General features: G+C 42.9%; 1 long non-coding RNA gene across 3 annotated transcripts in view; it reads right to left on the bottom strand.

The window, feature by feature from the left end:
• The window catches only part of LOC105493596 (uncharacterized), a 122,606-nt gene that overhangs the window by 56,024 nt on the left and 51,051 nt on the right, over nucleotides 1–15,531 (bottom strand). For all 3 annotated transcript variants that reach the window (XR_011611071.1, XR_011611069.1, XR_011611070.1), the window contains one exon: nucleotides 4,181–4,265. This is a non-coding gene — a long non-coding RNA (uncharacterized lncRNA). The remainder of the gene's footprint in view (nucleotides 1–4,180; nucleotides 4,266–15,531) is intronic.

The raw sequence follows: 15,531 nt of genomic DNA, 5'->3' as shown, positions 1-15,531 counted from the left end.
TAGAATGAGTTAGGAAGGAATGCCTCCTCCTCAATTTTTGGAATAGTTTTAGTAGAATTGGTACCAGTTCTTCTTTGCACATCCGGTGGAATTTGGCTGTGACTCCATTTGGTCCAGAAGATTTTTTTAGTTAGTAGGTTTTTTATTTAATTATTATTACTGATTCAATTTCAGAGCTCAATATTGGTCTATTCAGGTTTTCAGTCCCTTCCCAATTCAATCTTGGGAGATTACGTGTTTTAAAGAATGTATATCAATTTTCTCTAGATTTTCTAATTTGTTTGCATAGAGTTGTTCTTAATACTCTCTGGGGATCTTTTGTATTTCTGTGGGATCAGTTGTAACGTCATTTTTGTCATTTCTGATTGTATTTATTTGGATACTCTTATTTTTTTCTTTGTTAATCTAGCTAATAGTCTATCAATATTGTTTTTTTAAGAACCAACTTCTGGCTTTATTGATCTTTTATATGGATTTTTGCATCTCAATTTCATTAAGTTCTCCGCCAGTTTTAGTTGTCTTTTATTCTGCTAACTTGGGGTTGGTTTGTTCTTTTTTTCTAGTTCCTTTAAATGTAAGACCTTAAACTATAAAAATCCTGGAAGAAAACGTAGGAAACACCCTTCTCAACATCAGCATTGACAAATAATTTTTGGCTAAGTCCCCCAAAAAAGTTGCAACAAAATCAAAAAATGACAAGTGGGACCTAATTAAACTAAAGAGCTTCCATCTTTAGCTTTAAAAAAACCATCAACAGAGTAAACTGACAATCTACAGACTGGGAGAAGATATTTGCAAACTATGCATCTGACAAATGTCTAATATGTAGAATCCATAAGGAACTTAAACAAATCAAAAAGCAGAAGGCAAATAACCCCATTAAAAAATGAACAAAGGATATGAATAGACACTTCTCAAAAGAAGACATACAAGCAGCCAACAAACATGAGAAAAATGCTCATCACTAATAATCACAGAAATGCCAATCAAAGCCACTATGAGATGCCATCTCACACTAGTCAGAATGATTATTATTAAAAAGTCAAAAAATAACTGATGCTGATGAGACTTCAGAGAAAAGCGAATGCTTATACACTGTAATGGAATGTAAATTAGTTCAACCACTGTGAAAAGCAGTGTGGAGAATTTGCAAAGAATTTAAAACAGAGCTACTATTCAACCCAGCAATTCCGTAACTTAGTATATACCCAAAGGACAATAGATCATTACACCAAAAGGACACATATATGTTCACTGCTGTGGTGTTCACAATAACAAAGACATGGAATCAACCCAGGTGCCCGTCAACAGTGGATCAGATAAAGAAAGTGATATACACCATAGTGTACTATGTAGCCATAAAAAAGAATGAAATAATGTCCTTTGCAGCTGGAGGCCAAAATCCAAAGTGAGTTAATGCAGGAACAGAAAACCAAATACTGCACGTTCTCACTTGTAAGTGGGAGCTAAATGTTCGAGCACATATGGACATAAACACAGGAACAGGCCGGGCGCGGTGGCTCACGCCTGTAATCCCAGCACTTTGGGAGGCCGAGGCGGGCGGATCACAAGGTCAGGAGATCGAGACCACGGTGAAACCCCGTCTCTACTAAAAATACAAAAAATTAGCCGGGCGCGGTTGTGGGTGCCTGTAGTCCCAGCTACTCGGGAGGCTGAGGCAGGAGAATGGCGTGAACCCGGGAGGCGGAGCTTGCAGTGAGCCGAGATCGCGCCACTGCACTCCAGCCTGGGCGACAGAGCAAGACTCCGTCTCAAAAAAAAAAAAAAAAAAAAACCACACACAGGAACAATGGACACTGTGGACTGCTAGAGAGGGGAGATAGGGAGTGGGGAGTGGGCTGGAAAACCACCTATTAGGTACTATGCTCACTACCTGGGTGCGATATATCCATGTAATAATCCTGCACATATACCCTCTATATCTACAATAAAAGCTGAAAAACCCTTCATGTAAATAATGGAACAGAGTCTGTATGACCTCATCTAAATACTCCTTCTTCCATGTTATGCAGGTCCTTTTTTATATATCCCATATTGCTCAGCAGCAATGTCTGGCTCTGTAGGGTTCTTTGTTTCTTATTAAAGTTCTAGTCATTACTTAGTCATTACTTAAACCGTTTTCAAAGTGGAGTCTTTAAGAACCAGCTGATTTACCTGGAACACTTGGTTTCTCTATAAAATCATCTATAAAATGTGGGGTGCTTGTTTTATTTGTTATCCTAAGAATGGCTTTTTCTCTCTGCCCCAGGCACTGTTTATACAACTATATTCCCCTTGGTCTTGATAAGTGTTTCTAGATGGAGGAAATATCTAAAGTCCTTTGATAAGAAGTATAACTTCCTTATTAAGTTTCAACCTAGCGACGGCTTTCCATTATACGTTCTGTGTAATACCACAACGTATTGGTAGTAGGAGCTTGCTGGCATAATAGTACAATCATTTCATGCTCCCTATCACATGGATCACATGTATGCCATGTACAACCATTTATATGAAAGCCTGGAGGAGTCAACACAAAAACAATATTATTGTGGAAGAATTACTGGCAAAATTCTCTTTTACCCAAGTTTGCTTAGAGATATTTCTTCTTTTAAAATTTAAATAACTTTAAAAAATAAATCTGTGCTATTTCCAACAAATTATACTACCTCTAATATCCCTTCTCTGGATTCATTGAAAAAGTTTCTCAAAGAGGGGTTTATATCTTTCCACCCACTGAACTCCAGGAATCCAATTTTTAGAGAACATGTTCTTAATTTTTTCGACCTTCTGGTTTTGACGAAAATATACCCAAGCAAGGAACAGTAGAAATACAACTCAGAGTTCCCTGTGGTGCTTTTGGGTTGGGCCAGATTGTGATTTTCCTTGAAAACAACAAAAAGAACTTCAGCTCAGGGAAGGAAGAATTTCATTAACACCAAAACTAGTACTGTCAATTTGTTGGGGAGATGGAAATCTCTAGGGGATAGCCCAAGGAGGTACTAGGTTTTAGAGCCAAGAAATTCCCATGAGAATTGCTGAATTTCACATCATTCCTAGAAATAACTCAGAGCTTTATATTATTTACATAGGCTGTACAAAACATGGGCTTCCTGTAGGTAACTCCCTCCGCCTGCTTTGGTTCTGCACGCCTCATTGGGCCAGATTTCCAAAGTAGAATGTCCAGTATTGCACCATTGCTGATCATGAATATGGCTGAGAAAATTGCTAGGTTGAGTTGGTTGCCCATCTCACAAGGATCTCACTCTTGGTGAGAGCTTGTATAGACAGAAGTGGCCCAGAGGCTCTATTGGTTCTATATGACCATGATTTTGAGCCTAATAGTAGATATAGAAGTGAGCACCTGACCAAACTAGACTAATCAGAGTCTTTCTGTGGAGTTTTAAAAACTGCAAGTAAGGGAAGAAGATTACTTCTTCACTGATGGCAGGGTCTAGGACATGAGGCTTGATAACTTTTAGTGACTCTATTTTTCTCAATGCCAAGGAAACCCCTTTCTTACAAATGAGGGAAAAGAAATGGAGGCTAGAGATTTTTTTAAAAAAACTCTTAGGTCATTTAATTCCTTAATTCCAATGATTTCTGACATCTCTTTCCATCTATAGTATATTTTTCAGTATGCATCCAATACATTCCCATTTGTGCCTAAGATCGTTTGAGATATGTTTCTAACACACTGTGATCAAAAGCATCCTAATACAAAGACCCTGCATGGTAATAAACCATACCAATCAGTCATGCAGGAATTTCCAAGTCCTCTGGTCCTCCTACCTTCTGATGGGAGCAGATTTGATCAAAAGCTACTGGCAAGTGTCACCAGTCACCCTGTTGAGGAAGGATGAGAAGAGAGCCCCCGGACTCATCCTGGGTTGGTGTTTAAATGCATGTTTCTTTGCTATTTTGACATCTCTGAAAAAGCAATTCCTTTCCAGCTTTCTGTTCTGAGAGCCCAGACTTCCAAGTACTAGGCCTGAAGAAAATAAACTCTTTGAAGCGCACCTGCAGATTTCTTTTCTTAAGCACTACTCTTTCATCCATGCTTCCACATGTGAGATCCCCAAGGCTGGGATAAAGGTGAAGTGAGCAAGACATCCAAGACACAACGTTGAAGGAGACACCATTCTCACAGTTTTGCAAATACCTTCAGCTCCTCACTTACCTCACCCTGGTCCTGGCTTGGATGATCATACATAGGTGCCTTACCTGGGTTCATGGTGCAAGGTGTGAATATTCAGTATGGTGAACTGCAAAAAAAAAAAAAAAAAAAAAAAAAATTGAATGAGAATCAAAAAGCAGAATTTTCATTTTGACTTTATTACTAACCCAACATGATATCAAGAAAAACCTGTAGCCTGTCTGAGTCTCTGTTTCTTATTGGTAAATTAATAATAATCTCTTTATATCCCAGTTACTTCCAGAGAATGTGACAGGAATAACATAAAATCTCATACAGAGAGGTTAAGAGATTTGTCAGAAGTTGTAAAATTCAGCCATTGGAACTTTAGACATAATCTCTTTGGCCAGTGCTAGACTTGCCAGTGACTCATTACTTATTTAATTAATTAAACAAATAGGCATTAAATGCCTACTGTGATCAAAACTGTGGGAAGCACCAAGTGTGGATGGTGGGTGCAAAGAAAAATTCAACAAACAATACGTTCTAGAGGAAACGGAAGTTGGGTGAAACTGCCATCTAGATCTTCCTGCCCCTATGCCCAGTGATTCCTGTGACTCTATTGCCTTCCTCGCCTCGACCCTATTGCCTTCCTTGCCTGGTTCTGAGTCTTGCCAGATGTCTGAACTTTGACTTACTTTTTATGCTAGGTCCATCTTTATCCAAAGGCCAATCATCAGGAGGCCGAGAGTGGCTACACGGCTTACCCTCAATAGAATTGTATTGGGAGAAAAGGAATTTAGCCCCAAGAACAATCACCCATATCCCTGATGTACCTGGAGCCCCTTAGTCCCAGACCGCTAAGACAGAATTAGCTGATGAGCAGGTCTAGAAGAAAGAACTCCTAGGGAATATATTTTATCACTGTTTTTGGTCTTTCTCGACCTTCAATGACACAATCTTATATTTTGAAGTCCAGGATAATTGGAAATAAAATGAAATCTCCTCTGTTCAGAGTTCATAGCACCTCTGAGCAGTGGCTGGGGATGGAATTGCACTGTATATTTAATACTCTGCATTAACAGGAAAGGCATAAAGTCCCCTGCAAATCTCTGCTCCTTTGCTGCCCTATCTGGGGCACGACATGCCAGCAATTTAACAAGCACAGGGGTGTAAATCATGCAGTGAGATCTCTCACCATGGGAGGACAAAGAATCCCTAAGAGAATGAATAAAAGCCACCCAGCACTAGGCATTTTGGGAGTCAGTGTTCGTGTCTAAATGTTAAACATTTACATTTTACAGCAAAGTGACATTTGTAAAGGAGTTCTATTGCTCATTTGCAGCCGTTCCTCGCTGCTGGCCAGGGGCTTGGGGCTGGGGCTGGGTGATGAATCAAAGACGCCCTTTGTGTCATGTCACTAAGCAACTCCCTCCTCTTCTGTCGCTCGCAGAGTCTGGGCTGGGCACACAGCCTGTGTCATCCACATGGTGGATTTGCAGGTCTTGATTAATGCCAGCGAAAGTTTCTTGGGGAAAAGGCAGCTGGGTTTGGGCTCTGGCCATGTCTCAACTTTGTGCTAGGAGTAAAACATGGAGCAAGTGGAGACTCACACAAGTGGACAAGGCCAGTCTCAGCCCTTTGTTACTGGCTCCCAAATTGACTGTCTAGAATGAAGCTTCGGTCTAAAGAAGGCAAATCTATAGCACACATGCTGACGTGACTCTCTTTGCCACCCAGAACAGACATCTCACTAATAGATCATAGCATAATCTTCCCTACCAAGCCAGATAGCTCTCAGAATTGTGCCTCGGGCACATTCTAGGCACTCATTGCCAACTGGCCAGTTGGTACATGAGATGAACCTATCACCTCTGTTTTTGGTCTATGTGTCAAAGTCTGTTTCCTGACTCTAGTTTTCACAGTAGGATTGGAGGTTTCAGGAGTTCTCCATACACAACTATCTCTGATAACAGCTAACAATAGTAAGAGTTAACACATGTGCTTCGCATCGGCCAATCACTTTACATGGATGAAAGTATTTAATCCTGACAAAAATCTGCCATCTATATCACAGAAAAGTAATAATATCTGTAATTTACTGAACACCTACTGTGTATTGGGTACTACATTTGATTCTTTAATCTCCACATGGTCCTGTTTCATCATGAACTGAAAGCTCAAAGAGATTAAACATTACCCACAGTTCCACAGCCAATCAAAAGGAAGAGCTGAGATCCAAACCCAAAAAAGGTCTAATTCCAAAGCCTTTATTCTTAAAAAAATATTAGACCTTGACCAAGGTCTAGTAAACTGTTTGCACATCAGCAAATCATTTTGACACTCTCATTTAATTCTCTTCTTTACTGCCCAAGGGGGAAGGGGCAGATTTTTTTTTCTACCAGAAACTGGCCGTAGACTTTCTCTAACTTCCTGCAGCTTTCCTGCTAACATTCCTTTACCCTCCCTGTCCTTAGGACTCCTTCCAAATAGGTGAACCAGTAAGCTTTTCCACAGGAAGAGAGGGGAAGAGAGGATTAATGCTACTGACTGGATGGAGTTGAACTGAAGGCATCAATTTTCTTATTCCACTAGTGAGCAGGACTCCCTGCATCTCCATAGCTGCCATGAAGACTGGAGAAGGTGCAGACTTCTCAAGCTTGGTGCCACGGAAGAGCTGCCATGGCTGCTCATTTCAACAGGGAAAAATGAGCCACGATAGCCTTATCTCTGTCCCTTCATGCTGAAAACTTCAGCCAGACTGAGATTCTCTTTGTTACTCTCAGCTCTGGGAGGCCGAGGCGGGCAAATCACCGGGTCAGGAGATCAAGACCATTCTAGCCAACACAGTGAAACCCCATCTCTACTAAAAAGACAAAAAATTGGCCAGGCATGGTGGCAGGTGCCTGTAGTCCCAGTTACTTGGGAGGCTGAGGTCGGAGAATCACTTGGGCCTGGGAGGCAGTGGTTACAGTGAGTCGAGATCACGCCACTGCACTCCAACCCAGGCGACAGAGCGAGACTCCATCTCTAAATAAATAAATAAATAAATAAATACACAAACAAACAAACAATCGTCTCAGCTCCAAGTCTTTACACCTGATGTTTGCTCTACCAAGAACTGTTATCTGTTAGCTGTGACCTGTTCCTCCTCCACTGGCTCCATGGCCTCCTCACTCTGCCACCTCTTCTGGCCAGCTCCCACTCACCATTCCTTGGGAAAGCTGAGCTAGGGGCCTCCTCTACATTTTCCTTAGCACCCAGCAATTCCTCCATCCCAGCAACACTCCACTCTAGTAAACTTGCCTGGTCTGCTTTCTGCATTGGGCCATAAGCTTAGTTAGGACAGGCATGTGTCTCACTTGTGTCCCCAGTACCAAGTACTGTCTCTGGGTCTGCACTCAAAAAACAACTGATGAATAAATGGATGATTGAATTGAATGGATGGAGGAAGGCACTGTCAGGAAGCTAACTGCACTGGCATGTACAGAGAGATTCTCCCCACCTCACTTCTGTTGTGCCCAGTGAACTGTGATTGGCAGATGTCCCCCAAGCTGGTAGAAATGTGAGAGCAATGAGCACAAACCACAGGGAGTTCAGTGGTCACATCTAAGGGTGGTGAGAAAGCAGGCCCAGAAAGATTGCTCTATTCACATGCCATCCATCTAAGAACTTTGGGTATAAACGAAAGCAAACACAAGTGATTATATCTTAGTTCCATTGCTTAGTGTGGCCAAAATCCATATCTGATGTTAAAAGAAAAGTTCAAAATTTGGACTTGGCATACAAATGTGTATTGATTTCTCAAAAATAGATATGTGTTCACCCATATGGGAGTATTGGCACTAAATAAGAATCATTTCCAGAATCTAAGCACTGGGTTATTAAATGTCACTCCCTTGCCATAAATTGAATGAGATTTGTCAGCTCAAGTTAGGTGAAGGAATAAAGGGACTTGGTTGATTCACATGACTGGGAAGAATAGCACGGAGTAGACCCAGAGACTCAAATGATATCATCAGCATTCCTGCCCTCTTGAGGTTCAACTTTGTGCTACACGATGGCTTCCTCCTCTTTCCCTAAGGTCTGTATGCTCGTAGACAGCTCCAGGCTTTCATCATGCCAGTGTGGGAACCCTGAAAGAAAGAGAGAGCCCTTATCTGTTTACAACTCCAGGGAGCGATACCAATTGGTGCTGCTTGGTTTTCATGCCCCTACCCTTGACTCAAGCCCTGTGGTCAGAGTAATGGATACTATACCCAGCCTAGTGATCAGAGGAGACTAAGGTACTGAGACTCATCAAAGCTACCTGGAAAGGAGGATATGGGGGAGGGAAGAGAGGGAAGGAGCGAGTCGGTTTTCTAATAGAGGAAGGGGATAAAGGATAAGGAGAATAAAAAGAAACACCCAAACCAAGAACACAGATGTCCTCTGTAGCACCTCATGAGGAGTTAGCTTACAAATGTGCACAGACCAGAGTGTCCCCCAAATGTCCCCAAGATTGAAATGTGATCAAAGGAAGATAAACAGCAATATGTAAAGCTGTTGATATGGTAGAGCCCAGGAAATGGCGAGTCAGAGAATCTGACTGTTCCAGGGTGTGGCTGCTGTGATCTGAGGCTGCAAGCTGGTTGGCAACATACCTGGTCCTGTTGCTAAAACCCCCTCCTGTATGGTGCAGCAGTAACCATTTCCCAGGTTCATCCCAGTCAGCATGGTTGGTGTGGCCCTGATCACCCAGAGTGAATTTACAGACTAGAGTTTGAGTATGCAGAGCTGAAGCCCAGATCAAGGGCTGGGCCTGTGTTGAACCCTGAGGAGCAAGAGCTCTGTGAGACTGGCCAGGTGTTTGAAATTGCCCTCTCTGGCAGCTGAATGGCAGTGACTTCCCTGGCTCTTCCTTGCAATTCTTACAACTTTATCCCTTGGGAGCCAGCAAGATGCGCACCCCCCCGCCCCCATGGGTGCCCATGCTGGTTATTTACCTACTGCGTCCCAGCTATGAGCTCGCCCTTCCAGGTGCTGCTCTGCAATGCTGGGGCCTGAATAATCCACTCCCAATTTCCCTTGCCAGCTGGCCTCCTGCTACACCCTGCCAATGGGAGGCACTAGGGTTTGAGCAGAAGGCGGTGAGAGGAGAGAAGGTATTTCCTCTTGTCTGCACTTCTGGTCAACTTTTCTCCAGCAGAAGAGGACAGCCATAGCCTCAGTGGCCAGCCTCATTGGGTCCCCCTAGCTATAGTGTCTCAGACACCAGCCCCAACTGGTCACAGATAGCTCCTTTGGTGTCTAAGCATCAACTGTCTTCCACCTCTCAGAGGTCCAAGGTCCAGCCATGAGCCACTCCTACCCCGCATGCCCAAGAACCAGTCACGGGGCGGGGGCCGGTGGGCTCTTCTCCATGTCCCTCATCTCTGACTATCATCCCACCCCTTCCTACTACACACATGCCTAGGAGTGGTAGCTGCTTCCTGAGGATAGTGATGTCTGGATTGACTCTGTATCCTTCTTTTGCTCTTTAACACTTTAAATATTTGCAACCAACTCCTACATTAAATCTCTTACATTTAAAACACCTAGAGTAACTTTTCTCTTTTCTTGCCTGGACCCTAATGGATACAATCACCTGCCATGGCCCCACCTACTCCTCAATTCAGTATTTCCCAACTTGTCACAAAGACATATTTTTAAATCCTTCAGGTTTCACCCTTACATTTTACTATGGAAATCTCCTGCTTTGTCATACAACTCTGTCACTCAAGGCCTTGGCTCCTCAGGCTGTAAGTTCAGAGGTTCTCAGGCCATTAGGTGAATAAATAAATTAAAGAATAAATGGACGATTGAATTGAATGGATGGGTGAAGGCACTGTCAGGAAGCTAACTGCACTGGCATGTACAGAGAGATTCTCCCCACCTCACTTCTGTTGTGCCCAGTGAACTGTGATTGGCAGATGTCCCCCAAGCTGGTAGAAATGTGAGAGCAACCAGCACAAACCACAGGGAGTTCAGTGGTCACATCTAAGGGTGGTGAGAAAGCAGGCCCAGAAAGATTGTTCTATTCACATGCCATCCATCTAACAACTTTGGGTATAAACGAAAGCAAACACAAGTGATTACATCTTCATTTCATTGCTTAGTGTGGCCAAAATCTGGTCCCAGCCTATATTATAAGGAATTGCCTTTGGACAAGCAAGCTGAAGCCAAAAATGCATGCATGGATTCAGGTTATAAAGGTATACTAGATATTCTCCTGTTTTCTAGCTATTTTCCCATTCCCATTTTTCCCCCAACCTCATACTAGCCTGTGGAAGTGTCTTGGAGAGCCAAATATGGGAACGAAGCCAGCAATCTTTCCTTGTGTCCAGTATCCCTTCCTTGACTAGTAAAGGCAATTCTAGCAGAGACTACAGAGCCAGAATCACTAGGAATGCCTTGGAACCTATCTTGACATTTGGAATAATTGTAGGGACGTATTAGGGACACTCTCAAAATTACATTTTATATATAGACATGCAATCACATTTATACATAATGCAAAAGAACACACACATACACTTGTACAAACTCATGGGTTCACACATGCACACATGGGCTCTATGAATTGGAATATCCGAGAAGAGGCAAAAGGGGATTGAAAGTGATGCCTAGTATCCTAAGAAGCTGGGCTCAGACTGCTGAAGACTTCTTTGTGCTTCTCAGTCTTCAGCAGTCTGAGCCCAGCTTCTTTCTTAGGATACTAGGCACCACCTTTATTCCTTCATTCTGATGCTTGGAGCCTCTTAACTTTCAGAGGCTCTCAGGACATTGTCTTGAGTGTGTTTCAGTCTTTCTTCCATTCACTCATATAGAGTGCCTACTATGGATTGAGCACTGTGCCAGCTCTTGTGAATACAATGGTTGAATGCAATATAGTCCTTGACTGTCAGAGGCATAATGATAGGATAGAGTGAGAGCAAACAGCTAAACAGACAATCATAGCAGTATGATTCATACTACAATAATGACATAGGGACCAATGGAAGTTCTAAGGAGGTAGTGCTTAAATCTGTTAAGGAAGTCAAGGAAGCCTCTCTGGAAGATACTTTAAAAATGAACTTTATTGAGGTATAATTTATATGCAACAAAATGTATACACTTTAAGTACACTCGTTGATGAGTTTTGATAAATATATATGCCTGTATAATCATTACCATGGTCAAGATATAGGCCATTTCCATGATCCCAAAAAGTTTCTTTGTAACTCTATCCAGAAAATTCCTACCACCTCTGGCCTCACAAATCCACTGATCTGCTTTCTGCCATTATAGATTAGATTTGTGTTTTCTTTATCTTATATCTTTTAGAAATCAGGGAAGGGTAAGTTCCAAGCTTTGATCAACATTCTTAAACTAAAAATTGCACGCACAAGATAATTAGAATATACATAAATGGCATAAATTAAGGAGATGTTGAAGCCTGAAACTAGAGTAATTGTAATTTCACAATTCACTTCTCTCCCCAAGCCCCCACTAATGAACAAACATCTTAGGAAAGGCTTTAACTTCCTATAGATCATGGAAAGTGAGGATAAATTAACTTTACCTACATTTTAAGGAACATCGAGCTTTCTCTTTATAGTTGGGTAATAAATTCAAAATAGGATTTAGTTTAAGACAAAAGAATGGGACCCCGAGAGCAAATGATTAATATTACACAAGGGAAAATGGAGAACTGCTTGGAAGAGGCGAAGTCTGAACTGGGATAAACTGGCAGAGAGGAGAAAAAGAAATTTCAGGTAGAGACCAGATGCAAACAAGGAAGTGAACAAGTAAGTTAATGAAATAATTAATCTTTAAATGTCATTGTGGGGCTGAGGGAACTATCTACAGTTTGGTGCTACCGGAGTGTCAAGTGCAAGGAAGAAAGTGGGGGATGAGGCTGGAGAAATTCACACAAGGCATTTAATGAAGTATCTCAAACGGATGAGAGCTTTGGGAATTCCCCGGGGTAGAAGCAAAGACTTAGCCATGGGGAGTCACGTCCACCTCTCTGGTGTCATTCCTTCCTTTCTGTCCAGCAAGTAAGGCCTAGGCCTGCTTTGGACAGGAGCCAGCAGCCCCCATGGTCCCTTCCAACTGTACCGCCTCACCTTGGCTCCTCAGTGGTGTTCTCTGAGCTAAACACAGCAGCCAGGGGTGCTCCCGGCTTTGGCTGATGGCTATTTTCCTTGGAGAGTCAGCTTGCCAGTTGCCTTGAAATAACTGAAGAAAAATCACTTTTCCTGGGTTTTATCATATGTCCATATCACCAGACCAATTTTAAAACCTTTTTCTTAAAAAAAAAAAGTGGGAGAACTTTTTTCCCCAGATAAAATATATTAAAAATCGCAATGTACTAAAAAGATTACACAAGGGAATTACACAAGCAAATCAGAAGGCCGAGGGCCCCTTCTACCCTCTCATCTTCCCCACTGCCCTCTAGCAGCTTACCCTCTCCTTTCACCCCTACTTTCACAAGAGCCCCTGGGACACCTACCAAGAGCCCCAGGACTCTTAGGAGCATAGCCTGGAAACCATCAAGCAGAGGTGACCTCCTAGGACAAAGGCTCTGCGTGTTCCCTTGGTCCCTAGGGGATGCTCCATCAAGGGTGCCTGTTACTAAGGTCTTGTTTTGGTTTATCTGGCTTCTCAGGCCCCATGTTAGTTCTGTTCTTTATCCACAGACCTCGCTCCCCCACTCCCCATGGGAAGTAACCTTTCCTTTGTCCTTATCTGCTCCTCTCTCCCTCCACACTGCGGTTCCCTCCTTCCCTACAGAAATTGCACCATTTTCAGCTTCCCATAAAGGAAGCTTCAACTCAAGCTTATTTGTCATCCCCCAGCTGTTGTCTATGATCCGGCTTTCGGGGTTTCACTGTGATATCTTGACCTTTGAACTCATAGGCTCAGACCCTCCCCTGGAGAGCTTATGTGGTTGGTGTGTTTGTCCCCCAAGGTTCAGGGTAATTAAGGTAGCATTGGGGATGAGGGAGGTGAACATAGCATAGGTGGGTGGGGGAGATTGCCCAGGTGAGCCTGGAGACTGGGGACATATTACCTCTATTCTGAGGGCAGGGAACAGTTTGAAGACAGCCCAGCCTCTTGCTCTAGTGAAAATAAAATCTGTTCCTTCAAAGTTCTGACTTTCCAAACCAGAGGCCCCAAGGATCATGTATGAAAGTGAGAGGTAAGTGGTCCATGTAGTTATGTGTAACAATTTATCTTTCTCATCTTTTCTTAAATGAAATTCAGATTGAAATTCTATTGCTCCTCCCTGAAGTCCATTAGTTCTGGATTCATTTTTTTCTGTCTTTACACACAATCACACCATATGTTGGAATAGCAGGTATAAAGGCACGAATCCTACTCCACAAATTCAGGTGTGTGAGACATTCACACTGCTTTATTCTCTTTAATTAAAATAAATCTAATGTCACCACTATTCCTGTCCCCAAACACTGGCTGGCAGGAAATTCAGTCTTTGTCACTGCTGCTGTTCTCTCTTCTGACCTGCAGGATCTCCAAATCTTAAGCACCTATTGCATTCTCTGCTTCTGTCCCTTAGGGAACATTTCCACCACTAAATCTAGGAAGCCTGCCATGCAAGGATCCCCTACATCTCTTCTTAAGCCTCCAGGGTTGGCCCCCATTATCCCCCTTTATTCTTACGAGCTCCTTCTGGCTAAATCATAAAAATAGCAACCATTTGTTAAAAGTTCACAACAGCCAGATAATATGCTCTCCACCACCTGCGTGATCTCATCTGCTCACCACAATAGCCCCTGAGTTGGGAAGAGTGTCATCTGCTTCATTGTATAGGAAAGGAAATGGAAGCCTGAAGAGAAGTCTCTTGCTTGAGGTCATGCTGAGCAGGAACTCACAGAGCCCAAGTTCCTGGGGTCCTGTCTGAGTCCCCCCACTGCCTCCCTTCTGCCCTTGGATTTAAGGCCCCTTTGACTTCTCCTTCTCAATGTCCATCAGTAACTGTACATTTCTTTTGCTGTGGGACAATCCAGGATGCCTCCCCAGGACCTAGAGCATTTTGCTATGGTGCCTTCTCTACTTCACTCTCCTCTTTCTCCCTCTGCTTCCCAACCCAGTCTTTCTTCTGAATTCCTTCCCAGACCCTCTTCCCACTCACTCTCAGCATGTGCTCTCTGACTATAATGCCAAGCCCTGCTTATTCTCCAAGATATTTCTCCACCACCATTCAAGGTGCACACCATCTCCTTTGGGAAGCATTTCCAAATCTGCCTGGTAGAACAGACAGCTTGCCTGGCTGGGCAAGCACTTCTGTAAACGAACACCAAAGCCCTAAGTTGTAGAGTTTGGAGAAACATGTTATATCAGGGATTCTAACTTTCTTGTTTTACAAAAAAAGAAACTAGCAGAGGAGGGAAGGGAACTGCCTAAAGTCAGCAAGCGAGGAAGGGCCAAGCAGGATGGAACCCACATCTATACTCACACTACATCTGACTCATATTCCATCTCTTCATACTGGTGGGGAGGGCGGCCCATCTTTGCTTCCTCTTGGGGCATTAACCAAGGAAATGAGGACCAGAAGTTGCCTAGGAACTTGCCACTTCCCTTCCCCTAGGAACTAGATGACCAGTTAGGCAGCCACACCTGTTCCCTTAGTTCTGCTGAGAACAACAACAACAACAACAACAACAACAACAACAAAAAGCTTTTAACAAATTTGTAGAAATTCTACAATTGGAATTGGTACACAATATCCAACTTAATAACATTTCAACTGATCACAGAGACAAAATCATCACAATTTCTAGAGGAAACTGCTATAGGATTGACACACATATAATTTATTTGACAAGCACAGACTTTTTAAAAAGAGAAAACCACTATTAAATGTTACCAAAATCACTTTCGATTTGGAATATGACAGCACGCTCATCGTTTCTGAGATGCTAGCCACCCAGGACCCAAAGACTGCCAGCTCTTCTCTCTCCCCTGGACCCTCAAGCCTACTGCTTCCCCTCTCACCCCTCCCGCCCTGTCCACTGAACCAAGTACAAGGGCACACTACACTCCACCTATGGAAGCTCAGCACCTGATATAATTATAGTAGTTAACATTTATCATACCCCTACAAAATGCTGTACATGTCTTATATTAATTAATCCTCATAGCAACACTATGAAGTGAGTACTATTATTATTTTATAAATGAGGAAACAAGGCCCAGAAAGGATACACAACCTGCCAAGGTCACTACTGCGCAGGGGACTCCATCGGACTCCAGGGTCTTTGGTCTCACTTCTCATGGTTGGATGAGGGGGGATGAAATGAGAGATGCATATAAAAAGACCGGCACATGCTGGTGCTTAATACCTGTTACTGCCCTTTCTGCTTCTGAAT

This window comes from Macaca nemestrina, chromosome 12, assembly GCF_043159975.1.
Source record: "Macaca nemestrina isolate mMacNem1 chromosome 12, mMacNem.hap1, whole genome shotgun sequence".
NCBI lineage: Eukaryota > Metazoa > Chordata > Mammalia > Primates > Cercopithecidae > Macaca > Macaca nemestrina.
The sequence above is the reverse complement of the archived record's forward strand: the minus strand, read 5'-3'. Positions and strand labels throughout refer to the sequence as shown.